The sequence below is a fragment of the Rutidosis leptorrhynchoides genome, chromosome 1 (genome assembly GCF_046630445.1).
Source record: "Rutidosis leptorrhynchoides isolate AG116_Rl617_1_P2 chromosome 1, CSIRO_AGI_Rlap_v1, whole genome shotgun sequence".
NCBI classification, from domain to species: Eukaryota; Viridiplantae; Streptophyta; class Magnoliopsida; order Asterales; family Asteraceae; genus Rutidosis; species Rutidosis leptorrhynchoides.
In genome coordinates this window covers 307832472-307846675 of record NC_092333.1, presented here as the reverse complement: position 1 = coordinate 307846675, position 14204 = coordinate 307832472, and positions in this window count along the sequence as shown.

Sequence of the window (14204 nt, the reverse complement as noted above, 5' to 3'; positions counted from 1 at the left end):
CTATCACATAATATCAAACACGTTAAGAGATTAATATATCACATAATATTCATATGTTAAAAATATATAGTTTCCAACAAAAATGTTAAGCAATCATTTTTAAAGAAAACACGGTCGAAGTCCAGAATCACTAATGCATCCTAACAAACTCGATAAGACACACTAATGCAAATTTTCTGGTTCTCTAAGACCAACGCTCGGATACCAACTGAAATGTCCCGTTCTTATTGATTAAAAACGTTCCATATTAATTGATTTCGTTGCGAGGTTTTGACCTCTATATGAGACGTTTTTCAAAGACTGCATTCATTTTAAAACAAACCATAACCTTTATTTCATCAATAAAGGTTTAAAAAGCTTTACGTAGATTATCAAATAATGATAATCTAAAATATCCTGTTTACACACGACCATTACATAATGATTTACAATACAAATATGTTACAACAAAATAAGTTTCTTGAATGCAGTTTTTACACAATATCATACAAGCATGGACTCCAAATCTCGTCCTTATTTAAGTATGCGACAGCGGAAGCTCTTAATAATCACCTGAGAATAAACATGCTTAAAACGTCAACAAAAATGTTGGTGAGTTATAGGTTTAACCTATATATATCAAATCATAATAATAGACCACAAGATTTCATATTTCAATACACATCCCATACATAGAGATAAAAAATCATTCATATGGTGAACACCTGGTAACCGACAATAACAAGATGCATATATAAGAATATCCCCATCATTCCGGGACACCCTTCGGATATGATATAATTTCGAAGTACTAAAGCATCCGGTACTTTGGATGGGGTTTGTTAGGCCCAATAGATCTATCTTTAGGATTCGCGTCAATTAGGGTGTCTGTTCCCTAATTCTTAGATTACCAGACTTAATAAAAAGGGGCATATTCGATTTCGATAATTCAACCATAGAATGTAGTTTCACGTACTTGTGTCTATTTTGTAAATCATTTATAAAACCTGCATGTATTCTCATCCCAAAAATATTAGATTTTAAAAGTGGGACTATAACTCACTTTCACAGATTTTTACTTCGTCGAGAAGTAAGACTTGGCCACTGTTGATTCACGAACCTATAACAATATATACATATATATTAAAGTATGTTCAAAATATATTTACAACACTTTTAATATATTTTGATGTTTTAAGTTTATTAAGTCAGCTGTCCTCGTTAGTAACCTACAACTAGTTGTCCACAGTTAGATGTACAGAAATAAATCAATAAATATTATCTTGAATCAATCCACGACCCAGTGTATACGTATCTCAGTATTGATCACAACTCAAACTATATATATTTTGGAATCAACCTCAACCCTGTATAGCTAACTCCAACATTCACATATAGAGTGTCTATGGTTGTTCCGAAATATATATAGATGTGTCGACATGATAGGTCGAAACATTGTATACGTGTCTATGGTATCTCAAGATTACATAATATACAATACAATTTGATTAAGTTATGGTTGGAATAGATTTGTTACCAATTTTCACGTAGCTAAAATGATAAAAATTATCCAATCTTGTTTTACCCATAACTTCTTCATTTTAAATCCGTTTTGAATGAATTAAATTGCTATGGTTTCATATTGAACTGTATTTTATGAATCTACACAGAAAAATTATAGGTTTATAGTCGGAAAAATAAGTTACAAGTCGTTTTTGTAAAGGTAGTCATTTCAGTCGAAAGAACGACGTCTAGATGACCATTTTAGAAAACATACTTCCACTTTGAGTTTAACCATAATTTTTGGATATAGTTTCATGTTCATAATAAAAATCATTTTCTCAGAATAACAACTTTTAAATCAAAGTTTATCATAGTTTTTAATTAACTAACCCAAAACAGCCCGCGGTGTTACTACGACGGCGTAAATCCGGTTTTACGGTGTTTTTCGTGTTTCCAGGTTTTAAATCATTAAGTTAGCATATCATATAGATATAGAACATGTGTTTAGTTAATTTTAAAAGTCAAGTTAGAAGGATTAACTTTTGTTTGCGAACAAGTTTAGAATTAACTAAACTATGTTCTAGTGATTACGAGTTTAAACCTTCGAATAAGATAGTTTTATATATATGAATCGAATGATGTTATGAACATCATTACTACCTCAAGTTTAGTAGGTAAACCTACTGGAAGTGACAAGAAATGATCTAGCTTCAAAGGATCTTGGATGGCTTGAAAGTTCTTGAAGTAGGATCATGACACAAAAACAAGTTCAAGTAAGATTTTTGCTCGAATTAAGATAGTTTATAGTTATAGAAATTGAATCAAAGTTTGAATATGAATATTACCTTGAATAAGAAAGATAACCTACTGTATATAACAAAGGTTTCTTGATCTTAGATGATTACTTGGAATGGATTAGAAAGCTTGGAAGTAAATTAGTAAACTTGAAGGGATTTTTGAAGTATTCTTGAAGTGTTCTTCCTATGATGATTATAGCTTGATTCTTGAAGTGATTTTTGATGAAGATGATGATTAACTACTGGAAAAATACGTTCATAATAGTGTGGGTGTGTTGAGAGAGAATTAGAAAGAGATTTGGAAGTGAAATGGAGTGAATGATGAGTGTTAATTGGTGAGTGGTGAGTGGGGTTAAAAGGAGTTCTAGTTAGTTGACTAGCTCATGGTAGAAGTTAAAATTGATTAGTCATACATGACATAATCAAGAGTGGAATCCCATGCTAGTTCCTATTGGTATATACCCATAGTAAGTACGTTTTGAAGCTGTGTATAATACGGGTAAGAATACGACTAGAATTCTTGATGAAAGAAAAGAATGGGAAAGTAACTGTAACCATTTTCGTTAAGTATGAGTGTTTCGATATATGTCTTGAAGTCTTCCAAAAGTATTTTAATACATCTAAATACACTACATGTATATACATTTTAACGGAGTCGTTAAGTCATCGTTAGTCGTTACATGTAAGTGTTGTTTTGAAACCTTTAAGTTAACGATCTCAATTAATGTTGTTAACCCATTGTTTATTATATCTAATGAGATGTTAAATTATTATATTATCATGATAATATGATATATTAATATATCTTAATATGATATATATACATTTAAATGTCGTTACAACGATAATCGTTACATATATGTCTCGTTTAAAAATCATTAAGTTAGTAGTCTTGTTTTTACATATGTAGTTCATTGTTAATATACTTAATGATATGTTTACTTATCATAATATCATGTTAACTATATATATAACCATATATATGTCATCATATAGTTTTTACAAGTTTTAACGTTCGTGAATCACCGGTCAACTTGGGTAGTCAATTGTCTATATGAAACCTATTTCAATTAATCAAGTCTTAACAAGTTTGATTGCTTAACATGTTGGAAACGTTTAATCATGTAAATATCAATCTCAATTAATATATATAAACATGGAAAAGTTCGGGTCACTACAAAAAACACCTTCAAACACTTTCATTCTTCAATTTTCTTCATCTAATTGATCTCTCTCAAGTTCTATCTTCAAGTTCTAAGTGTTCTTCATAAATTTCAAAAGTTCTAGTTTCATAAAATCAAGAATACTTTCAAGTTTGCTAGCTCACTTCCAATCTTGTAAGGTGATCATCCAACCTCAAGAAATCTTTGTTTCTTACAGTAGGTTATCATTATAATACAAGGTAATAATCATATTCAAACTTTGGTTCAATTTCTATAACTATAACAATCTTATTTCAAGTGATGATCTTACTTGAACTTGTTTTCGTGTCATGATTCTGCTTCAAGAACTTCGAGCCATCCAAGGATCCATTGAAGCTAGATCCATTTTTCTCTTTTCCAGTAGGTTTATCCAAGGAAATTAAGGTAGTAATGATGTTCATAACATCATTCGATTCATACATATAAAGCTATCTTATTCGAAGGTTTAAACTTGTAATCACTAGAACATAGTTTAGTTAATTCTAAACTTGTTCTCAAACAAAAGTTAAGCCTTCTAACTTGACTTTTAAAATCAACTAAACACATGTTCTATATCTATATGATATGCTAACTTAATGATTTAAAACCTGGAAACACGAAAAACACCGTAAAACCGGATTTACGCCGTCGTAGTAACACCGCGGGCTGTTTTGGGTTAGTTAATTAAAAACTATGATAAACTTTGATTTAAAAGTTGTTATTCTGAGAAAATGATTTTTATTATGAACATGAAACTATATCCAAAAATTATGGTTAAACTCAAAGTGGAAGTATGTTTTCTAAAATGGTCATCTAGACGTCGTTCTTTCGACTGAAATGACTACCTTTACAAAAACGACTTGTAACTTATTTTTCCGACTATAAACCTATACTTTTTCTGTTTAGATTCATAAAATAGAGTTCAATATGAAACCATAGCAATTTGATTCACTCAAAACGGATTTAAAATGAAGAAGTTATGGGTAAAACAAGATTGGATAATTTTTCTCATTTTAGCTACGTGAAAATTGGTAACAAATCTATTCCAACCATAACTTAATCAACTTGTATTGTATATTATGTAATCTTGAGATACCATAGACACGTATACAATGTTTCGACCTATCATGTCGACACATCTATATATATTTCGGAACAACCATAGACACTCTATATGTGAATGTTGGAGTTAGCTATACAGGGTTGAGGTTGATTCCAAAATATATATAGTTTGAGTTGTGATCAATACTGAGATACGTATACACTGGGTCATGGATTGATTCAAGATAATATTTATCGATTTATTTCTGTACATCTAACTGTGGACAACTAGTTATAGGTTACTAACGAGGACAGCTGACTTAATAAACTTAAAACATCAAAATATATTAAAAGTGTTGTAAATATATTTTGAACATACTTTAATATATATGTATATATTGTTATAGGTTCGTGAATCAACAGTGGCCAAGTCTTACTTCCCGACGAAGTAAAAAATCTGTGAAAGTGAGTTATAGTCCCACTTTTAAAATCTAATATTTTTGGGATGAGAATACATGCAGGTTTTATAAATGATTTACAAAGTAGACACAAGTACGTGAAACTACATTCTATGGTTGAATTATCGAAATCGAATATGCCCCTTTTTATTAAGTCTGGTAATCTAAGAATTAGGGAACAGACACCCTAATTGACGCGAATCCTAAAGATAGATCTATTGGGCTTAACAAACCCCATCCAAAGTACCGGATGCTTTAGTACTTCGAAATTTATATCATATCCGAAGGGTGTCCCGGAATGATGGGGATATTCTTATATATGCATCTTGTTAATGTCGGTTACCAGGTGTTCACCATATGAATGATTTTTATCTCTATGTATGGGATGTGTATTGAAATATAAAATCTTGTGGTCTATTATTATGATTTGATATATATAGGTTAAACCTATAACTCACCAACATTTTTGTTGACGTTTTAAGCATGTTTATTCTCAGGTGATTATTAAGAGCTTCCGCTATCGCATACTTAAATAAGGACGAGATTTGGAGTCCATGCTTGTATGATATTGTGTAAAAACTGCATTCAAGAAACTTATTTTGTTGTAACATATTTGTATTGTAAACCATTATGTAATGGTCGTGTGTAAACAGGATATTTTAGATTATCATTATTTGATAATCTACGTAAAGCTTTTTAAAACCTTTATCTATGAAATAAAGGTTATGGTTTATTTTAAAAATGAATGCAGTCTTTGAAAAACGTCTCATATAGAGGTCAAAACCTCGCAACGAAATCAATTAATATGGAACGTTTTTAATCAATAAGAACGGGACATTTCAGTTGGTATCCGAGCGTTGGTCTTAGAGAACCAGAATTTTGCATTAGTGTGTCTTATCGAGTTTGTTAGGATGCATTAGTGAGTCTGGACTTCGACCGTGTTTACTTGAAAAATGATTGCTTAACAAATTTTGTTGGAAACTATATATTTTTAACATGTGAATATTATGTGATATATTAATCTCTTAACGCGTTTGATATTATGTGATAGATGTCTACCTCTAGAACAAGTCCCATTGACTCACCTAATAATAATGAAGAGTCAAATGTAAATTGGAATGATTCGTGGACTGATTCACAAGTTCCCGAAGAGGAACCGGAAGAAGAGTCGGAACCGGAAGAAGAATCGGAATCGGAAGAAGAATCGGAACCGGATGAAGAAGTAGAACCGGTGGGGGAAATAATAAAATGGTTAAGTAAAAGAAAATCCTCAACCAACCGACCAAGGTTAATTATGGTCAATGGTGTTTCCGCCAAGGAAGCAAAATATTGGGAGGATTACAAATTCTCCGATGAATCGGATTCCGACGAGAATTCCGATGATGTTATAGAAATTACCCCAACTGAATTTAAAAAGGCAAAAGAAAATAATAAGGGAAAGGGCATAAAAATAGAGAAATCTAATTCCAACCCCGATGAACTTTATATGTATCGTCAACCCCCGAAGTCCTTAAGTTGTAACAATGACCCGGGAACCTCTAAACCACCAGGTTTTTCTAAACCAATGTGGAAAATAACGGCTCGTATTAGGGGAACATCATATATCCCTAGAAACTTGGCAAAACGAACCAAAACCGAAGAAGAAGAAACAAGTGAGTCGGAATAAGATAGTTGTATTCGTGTGGTGTAATATATGTAATATAGTGTGCTTATGCTTTATGATATATGTAAAAATTGCTTGTATTAATAAGTATTTTTTTTTTTATGAATCTAACTCTTGTCTATTTTACAGTATAAAAACACAAAATGGATAGACAACCCAATATTTTAAGAGACCTACCCGGAGACATGATTGATGAAATCTTGTCTAGAGTCGGCCAGAATTCCTCGGCACAACTATTTAAAGCGAGATCAGTTTGTAAGACATTCGAAGAACGTTCCAAGAATGTCTTGGTTTATAAGAGACTTTCGTTTGAAAGATGGGGGATATCACATTGGGAAACCCATAAGTTACGATGTGTTTACTTTGACGCATATATTGCGGGGAACCCAAATGCTATTTTACGCAACGGGTTAAGAAATTATTTTGACTCAATATATCCGAATATTGGACTTCGTGATTTAGAAAAAGCGGCTAACATGCAACATAAAGAAGCATGTTATGCTTACGGATTAGTAATGTTCGCTTCTCACCAAAGTGAGAACAAGAACATCGGGCTACAACTATTAAACAAAACGTTTCCACAAGTGACGGAGTCGGTAATTGGGGTAAGAAATGAGGTTTTTAGATTATTACGGGACTGTTGGACATTACGTAACCCTCGTCCCTTTGACGACGTTACAACACGCTGTCTTATCAACGGCCATAACGGTTATGTTGCACAAGACCAAGGATGGGAAGTAGTCCTAGTAAAACCAGAATGCATGACTTGTTTCTGGACGTATGAATTACGTGTCTTTATTGCCTTTGCTGAACGACTTGTGTACTAGCTAGAATTATCTTCACAACTATCTTGTATCAAAGCTATTGTGTGCTATATTTCATGCTTTATGTAAAATAAGCGGTATTGTAAGTTTGTAAAATATTGTATAAAAGTTTGAAGGCGAAATATTATTATAATCAGTTTTTCATATAGAATTGTAGTAGTTGAATTGTATATTAGCTACTAAGTATGAACTTAACGGGTAGGTACTACCCGAATTTAAACTTATAAAACGCTAATATGAAGAAAAAGCTTTTATAAATGAGTTCATATTATGCTACGAAATACTATTAACTACTCTTAATATTCTGTATGATTAACTTGTTCCATTTAACTATTTTGAAGGAAATGGCACCGACTACTCGACACACCGTGAATATGAATGAAGAGGAATTCCGTACTTTTCTAGCTTCAAACATAGCTGCAGTACAGGCTGCGCTACATACCAACAATAACCTTGGATCTAGCAGTACAGGAAATCGTGTAGGATGCACCTACAAAGAATTCACTGCCTGCAAACCTTTGGAATTTGATGGAACCGAAGGACCGATCGGATTGAAACGGTGGACCGAGAAGGTCGAATCGGTGTTTGCCATAAGTAAGTGTACTGAATAGGACAAAGTAAAGTACGCTACGCATACCTTCACAGGTTCTGCGTTAACATGGTGGAATACCTATCTAGAGCAGGTGGGACAAGACGATGCGTACGCACTACCGTGGTCAGCATTCAAGCACTTGATGAACGAGAAGTACCGTCCCAGAACCGAGGTCAATAAGCTCAAGACAGAACTTAGAGGGTTACGAACACAAGGATTTGATATTACCACGTACGAAAGACGATTCACAGAATTGTTCCTATTGTGTCCGGGAGCATTCGAAGATGAGGAAGAGAAGATCGACGCGTTTGTGAAAGGATTACCGGAAAGAATACAAGAAGATATAAGTTCACACGAGCCAGCCTCCATACAACAGGCATGTAGAATGGCTCACAAACTCGTGAACCAGATTGAAGAAAGAATTAAAGAACAGACTGCTGAAGAGGCCAATGTAAAGCAAGTCAAAAGAAAGTGGGAGGAAAACGGTGATAAGAATCACCAATACAACAACAACAGCAATTACAACAATAATCGCAACAATTATCCCAACAATCGCAACATCAATCGCAACTACAACAAACGGCCCAACAACAACAACAACAACAACAACAACAACAGCAACTACAACAATCATCCCAACAACAATAATAACCGCAACAACAACAACAATCAGAAGCAGCTATGCCAAAGGTGTGAAAAGAATCACTCGGGGTTCTGCACCAAATTTTGCAACAAGTGTAAAAGAAATGGTCATAGCGCGGTGAAGTGTGAGGTCTACGGACCAGGGGTTAATAGAACGAAAGGAACAAATGGTGTCGGAACGAGTAATGGCGGAGCAAGTAGTGTCGGAGCAAGTTATGCCAATGTAGTTTGTTATAAATGTGGAAAACCGGGCCACATTATTAGAAATTGCTCGAACCAGGAGAACACGAATGGACAAGGCCGTGGAAGAGTTTTCAATATTAATGCGGCAGAGGCACAGGAAGACCCGGAGCTTGTTACGGGTACGTTTCTTATTGACAATAAATCTGCTTACGTTTTATTTGATTCGGGTGCGGATAGAAGCTATATGAGTAGAGATTTTTGTGCTAAATTAAGTTGTCCATTGACGCCTTTGGATAGTAAATTTTTACTCGAATTAGCAAATGGTAAATTAATTTCAGCAGATAATATATGTCGGAATCGAGAAATTAAACTGGTTAGCGAAACATTTAAGATTGATTTGATACCAGTAGAGTTAGGGAGTTTTGATGTGATAATCGGTATGGACTGGTTAAAAGAAGTGAAAGCGGAGATCGTTTGTTACAAAAATGCAATTCGCATTATACGAGAAAAAGGAAAACCCTTAATGGTGTACGGAGAAAAGGGCAACACGAAGCTACATCTTATTAGTAATTTGAAGGCACAAAAACTAATAAGAAAAGGTTGCTATGCTGTTCTAGCACACGTCGAGAAAGTACAAACTGAAGAAAAGAGCATCAATGATGTTCCCATTGCAAAAGAATTTCCCGATGTATTTCCGAAAGAATTACCGGGATTACCCCCACATCGATTCGTTGAATTTCAAATAGATCTTGTACCAGGAGCTGCACCAATAGCTCGTGCTCCTTACAGACTCGCACCCAGTGAGATGAAAGAACTGCAAAGCCAATTACAAGAACTTTTAGAGCGTGGTTTCATTCGACCAAGCACATCACCGTGGGGAGCTCCTGTTTTGTTTGTCAAGAAGAAAGATGGTACATTCAGGTTGTGTATCGACTACCGAGAGTTGAACAAACTTACCATCAAGAACCGCTACCCACTACCGAGAATCGACGACTTATTTGATCAACTACAAGGCTCGTCTGTTTATTCAAAGATTGACTTACGTTCCGGGTATCATCAAATGCGGGTGAAAGAAGATGATATTCCAAAGACTGCTTTCAGAACACGTTACGGTCATTACGAGTTTATGGTCATGCCGTTTGGTTTAACTAATGCACCAGCTGTGTTCATGGACCTTATGAACCGAGTGTGTGGACCATACCTTGACAAGTTTGTCATTGTTTTCATTGATGACATACTTATTTACTCAAAGAATGACCAAGAACACGGTGAACATTTGAGAAAGGTGTTAGAAGTATTGAGGAAGGAAGAATTGTACGCTAAGTTTTCAAAGTGTGCATTTTGGTTGGAAGAAGTTCAATTCCTCGGTCACATAGTGAACAAAGAAGGTATTAAGGTGGATCCGGCAAAGATAGAAACTGTTGAAAAGTGGGAAACCCCGAAAACTCCGAAACACATACGCCAGTTTTTAGGACTAGCTGGTTACTACAGAAGGTTCATCCAAGACTTTTCCAGAATAGCAAAACCCTTGACTGCATTAACGCATAAAAGGAAGAAATTTGAATGGAATGATGAACAAGAGAAAGCGTTTCAGTTATTGAAGAAAAAGCTAACTACGGCACCTATATTGTCATTGCCTGAAGGGAATGATGATTTTGTGATTTATTGTGATGCATCAAAGCAAGGTCTCGGTTGTGTATTAATGCAACGAACGAAGGTGATTGCTTATGCGTCTAGACAATTGAAGATTCACGAACAAAATTATACGACGCATGATTTGGAATTAGGCGCGGTTGTTTTTGCATTAAAGACTTGGAGGCACTACTTATATGGGGTCAAAAGTATTATATATACCGACCACAAAAGTCTTCAACACATATTTAATCAAAAACAACTGAATATGAGGCAGCGTAGGTGGATTGAATTGTTGAATGATTACGACTTTGAGATTCGTTACCACCCGGGGAAGGCAAATGTGGTAGCCGATGCCTTGAGCAGGAAGGACAGAGAACCCATTCGAGTAAAATCTATGAATATAATGATTCATAATAACCTTACTACTCAAATAAAGGAGGCGCAACAAGGAGTTTTAAAAGAGGGAAATTTAAAGGATGAAATACCCAAAGGATCGGAGAAGCATCTTAATATTCAGGAAGACGGAACCCGGTATAGGGCTGAAAGGATTTGGGTACCAAAATTTGGAGATATGAGAGAAATGGTACTTAGAGAAGCTCATAAAACCAGATACTCAATACATCCTGGAACGGGGAAGATGTACAAGGATCTCAAGAAACATTTTTGGTGGCCGGGTATGAAATCCGATGTTGCTAAATACGTAGGAGAATGTTTGACGTGTTCTAAGGTCAAAGCTGAGCATCAGAAACCATCAGGTCTACTTCAACAACCCGAAATCCCAGAATGGAAATGGAAAAACATTACCATGGATTTCATCACTAAATTGCCAAGGACTGCAAGTGGTTTTGATACTATTTGGGTAATAGTTGATCGTCTCACCAAATCAGCACACTTCCTGCCAATAAGAGAAGATGACAAGATGGAGAAGTTAGCACGACTGTATTTGAAGGAAGTCATCTCCAGACATGGAATACCAATCTCTATTATCTCTGATAGGGATGGCAGATTTATTTCAAGATTCTGGCAGACATTACAGCAAGCATTAGGAACTCGTCTAGACATGAGTACTGCCTATCATTCACAAACTGATGGGCAGAGCGAAAGGACGATACAAACGCTTGAAGACATGCTACGAGCATGTGTTATTGATTTCGGAAACAGTTGGGATCGACATCTACCATTAGCAGAATTTTCCTACAACAACAGCTACCATTCAAGCATTGAGATGGCACCGTTTGAAGCACTTTATGGTAGAAAGTGCAGGTCTCCGATTTGTTGGAGTGAAGTGGGGGATAGACAGATTACGGGTCCGGAGATTATACAAGAAACTACCGAGAAGATCATCCAAATTCAACAACGGTTGAAAACCGCCCAAAGTCGACAAAAGAGCTACGCTGACATTAAAAGAAAAGATATAGAATTTGAAATTGGAGAGATGGTCATGCTTAAAGTTGCACCTTGGAAAGGCGTTGTTCGATTTGGTAAACGAGGGAAATTAAATCCAAGGTATATTGGACCATTCAAGATTATTGATCGTGTCGGACCAGTAGCTTACCGACTTGAGTTACCTCAACAACTCGCGGCTGTACATAACACTTTCCACGTCTCGAATTTGAAGAAATGTTTTGCTAAAGAAGATCTCACTATTCCGTTAGATGAAATCCAAATCAACGAAAAACTTCAATTCATCGAAGAACCCGTCGAAATAATGGATCGTGAGGTTAAAAGACTTAAGCAAAACAAGATACCAATTGTTAAGGTTCGATGGAATGCTCGTAGAGGACCCGAGTTCACCTGGGAGCGTGAAGATCAGATGAAGAAGAAATACCCGCATCTATTTCCAGAAGATTCGTCAACACCTTCAACAGCTTAAAATTTCGGGACGAAATTTATTTAACGGGTAGGTACTGTAGTGACCCGAACTTTTCCATGTTTATATATATTAATTGAGATTGATATTTACATGATTAAATGTTTCCAACATGTTAAGCAATCAAACTTGTTAAGACTTGATTAATTGAAATAGGTTTCATATAGACAATTGACCACCCAAGTTGACCGGTGATTCACGAACGTTAAAACTTGTAAAAACTATATGATGACATATATATGGTTATATATATAGTTAACATTATATTATGATAATTAAACATATCATTAAGTATATTAACAATGAACTACATATGTAAAAACAAGACTACTAACTTAATGATTTTGAAACGAGACGTATATGTAACGATTATCGTTGTAACGACATTTAATGTATATATATCATATTAAGAGATATTCGTACATCATAATATCATGATAATATAATAATTTAAAATCTCTTTTGATATTATAAACATTGGGTTAACAACATTTAACAAGATCGTTAACCTAAAGGTTTCAAAACAACATTTACATGTAACGACTAACGATGACTTAACGGCTCAGTTAAAATGTATATACATGTAGTGTTTTAATATGTATTTATACACTTTTGAAAGACTTCAATACACTTATCAAAATACTTCTACTTAACAAAAATGCTTACAATTACATCCTCGTTCAGTTTCATCAACAATTCTACTCGTATGCACCCGTATTCGTACTCGTACAATACACAGCTTTTAGATGTATGTACTATTGGTATATACACTCCAATGATCAGCTCTTAGCAGCCCATGTGAGTCACCTAACACATGTGGGAACCATCATTTGGCAACTAGCATGAAATATCTCATAAAATTACAAAAATATGAGTAATCATTCATGACTTATTTACATGAAAACAAAATTACATATCCTTTATATCTAATCCATACACCAACGACCAAAAACACCTACAAACACTTTCATTCTTCAATTTTCTTCATCTAATTGATCTCTCTCAAGTTCTATCTTCAAGTTCTAAGTGTTCTTCATAAATTTCAAAAGTTCTAGTTTCATAAAATCAAGAATACTTTCAAGTTTGCTAGCTCACTTCCAATCTTGTAAGGTGATCATCCAACCTCAAGAAATCTTTGTTTCTTACAGTAGGTTATCATTCTAATACAAGGTAATAATCATATTCAAACTTTGGTTCAATTTCTATAACTATAACAATCTTATTTCAAGTGATGATCTTACTTGAACTTGTTTTCGTGTCATGATTCTGCTTCAAGAACTTCGAGCCATCCAAGGATCCATTGAAGCTAGATCCATTTTTCTCTTTTCCAGTAGGTTTATCCAAGGAAATTAAGGTAGTAATGATGTTCATAACATCATTTGATTCATACATATAAAGCTATCTTATTCGAAGGTTTAAACTTGTAATCACTAGAACATAGTTTAGTTAATTCTAAACTTGTTCTCAAACAAAAGTTAATCCTTCTAACTTGACTTTTAAAATCAACTAAACACATGTTCTATATCTATATGATATGCTAACTTAATGATTTAAAACCTGGAAACACGAAAAACACCGTAAAACCGGATTTACACCGTCGTAGTAACAACGCGGGCTGTTTTGGGTTAGTTAATTAAAAACTATGATAAACTTTGATTTAAAAGTTGTTATTCTGAGAAAATGATTTTTATTATGAACATGAAACTATATCCAAAAATTATGGTTAAACTCAAAGTGGAAGTATGTTTTCTAAAATGGTCATCTAGACGTCGTTCTTTCGACTGAAATGACTACCTTTACAAAAATGACTTGTAACTTATTTTTCCGACAATAAAC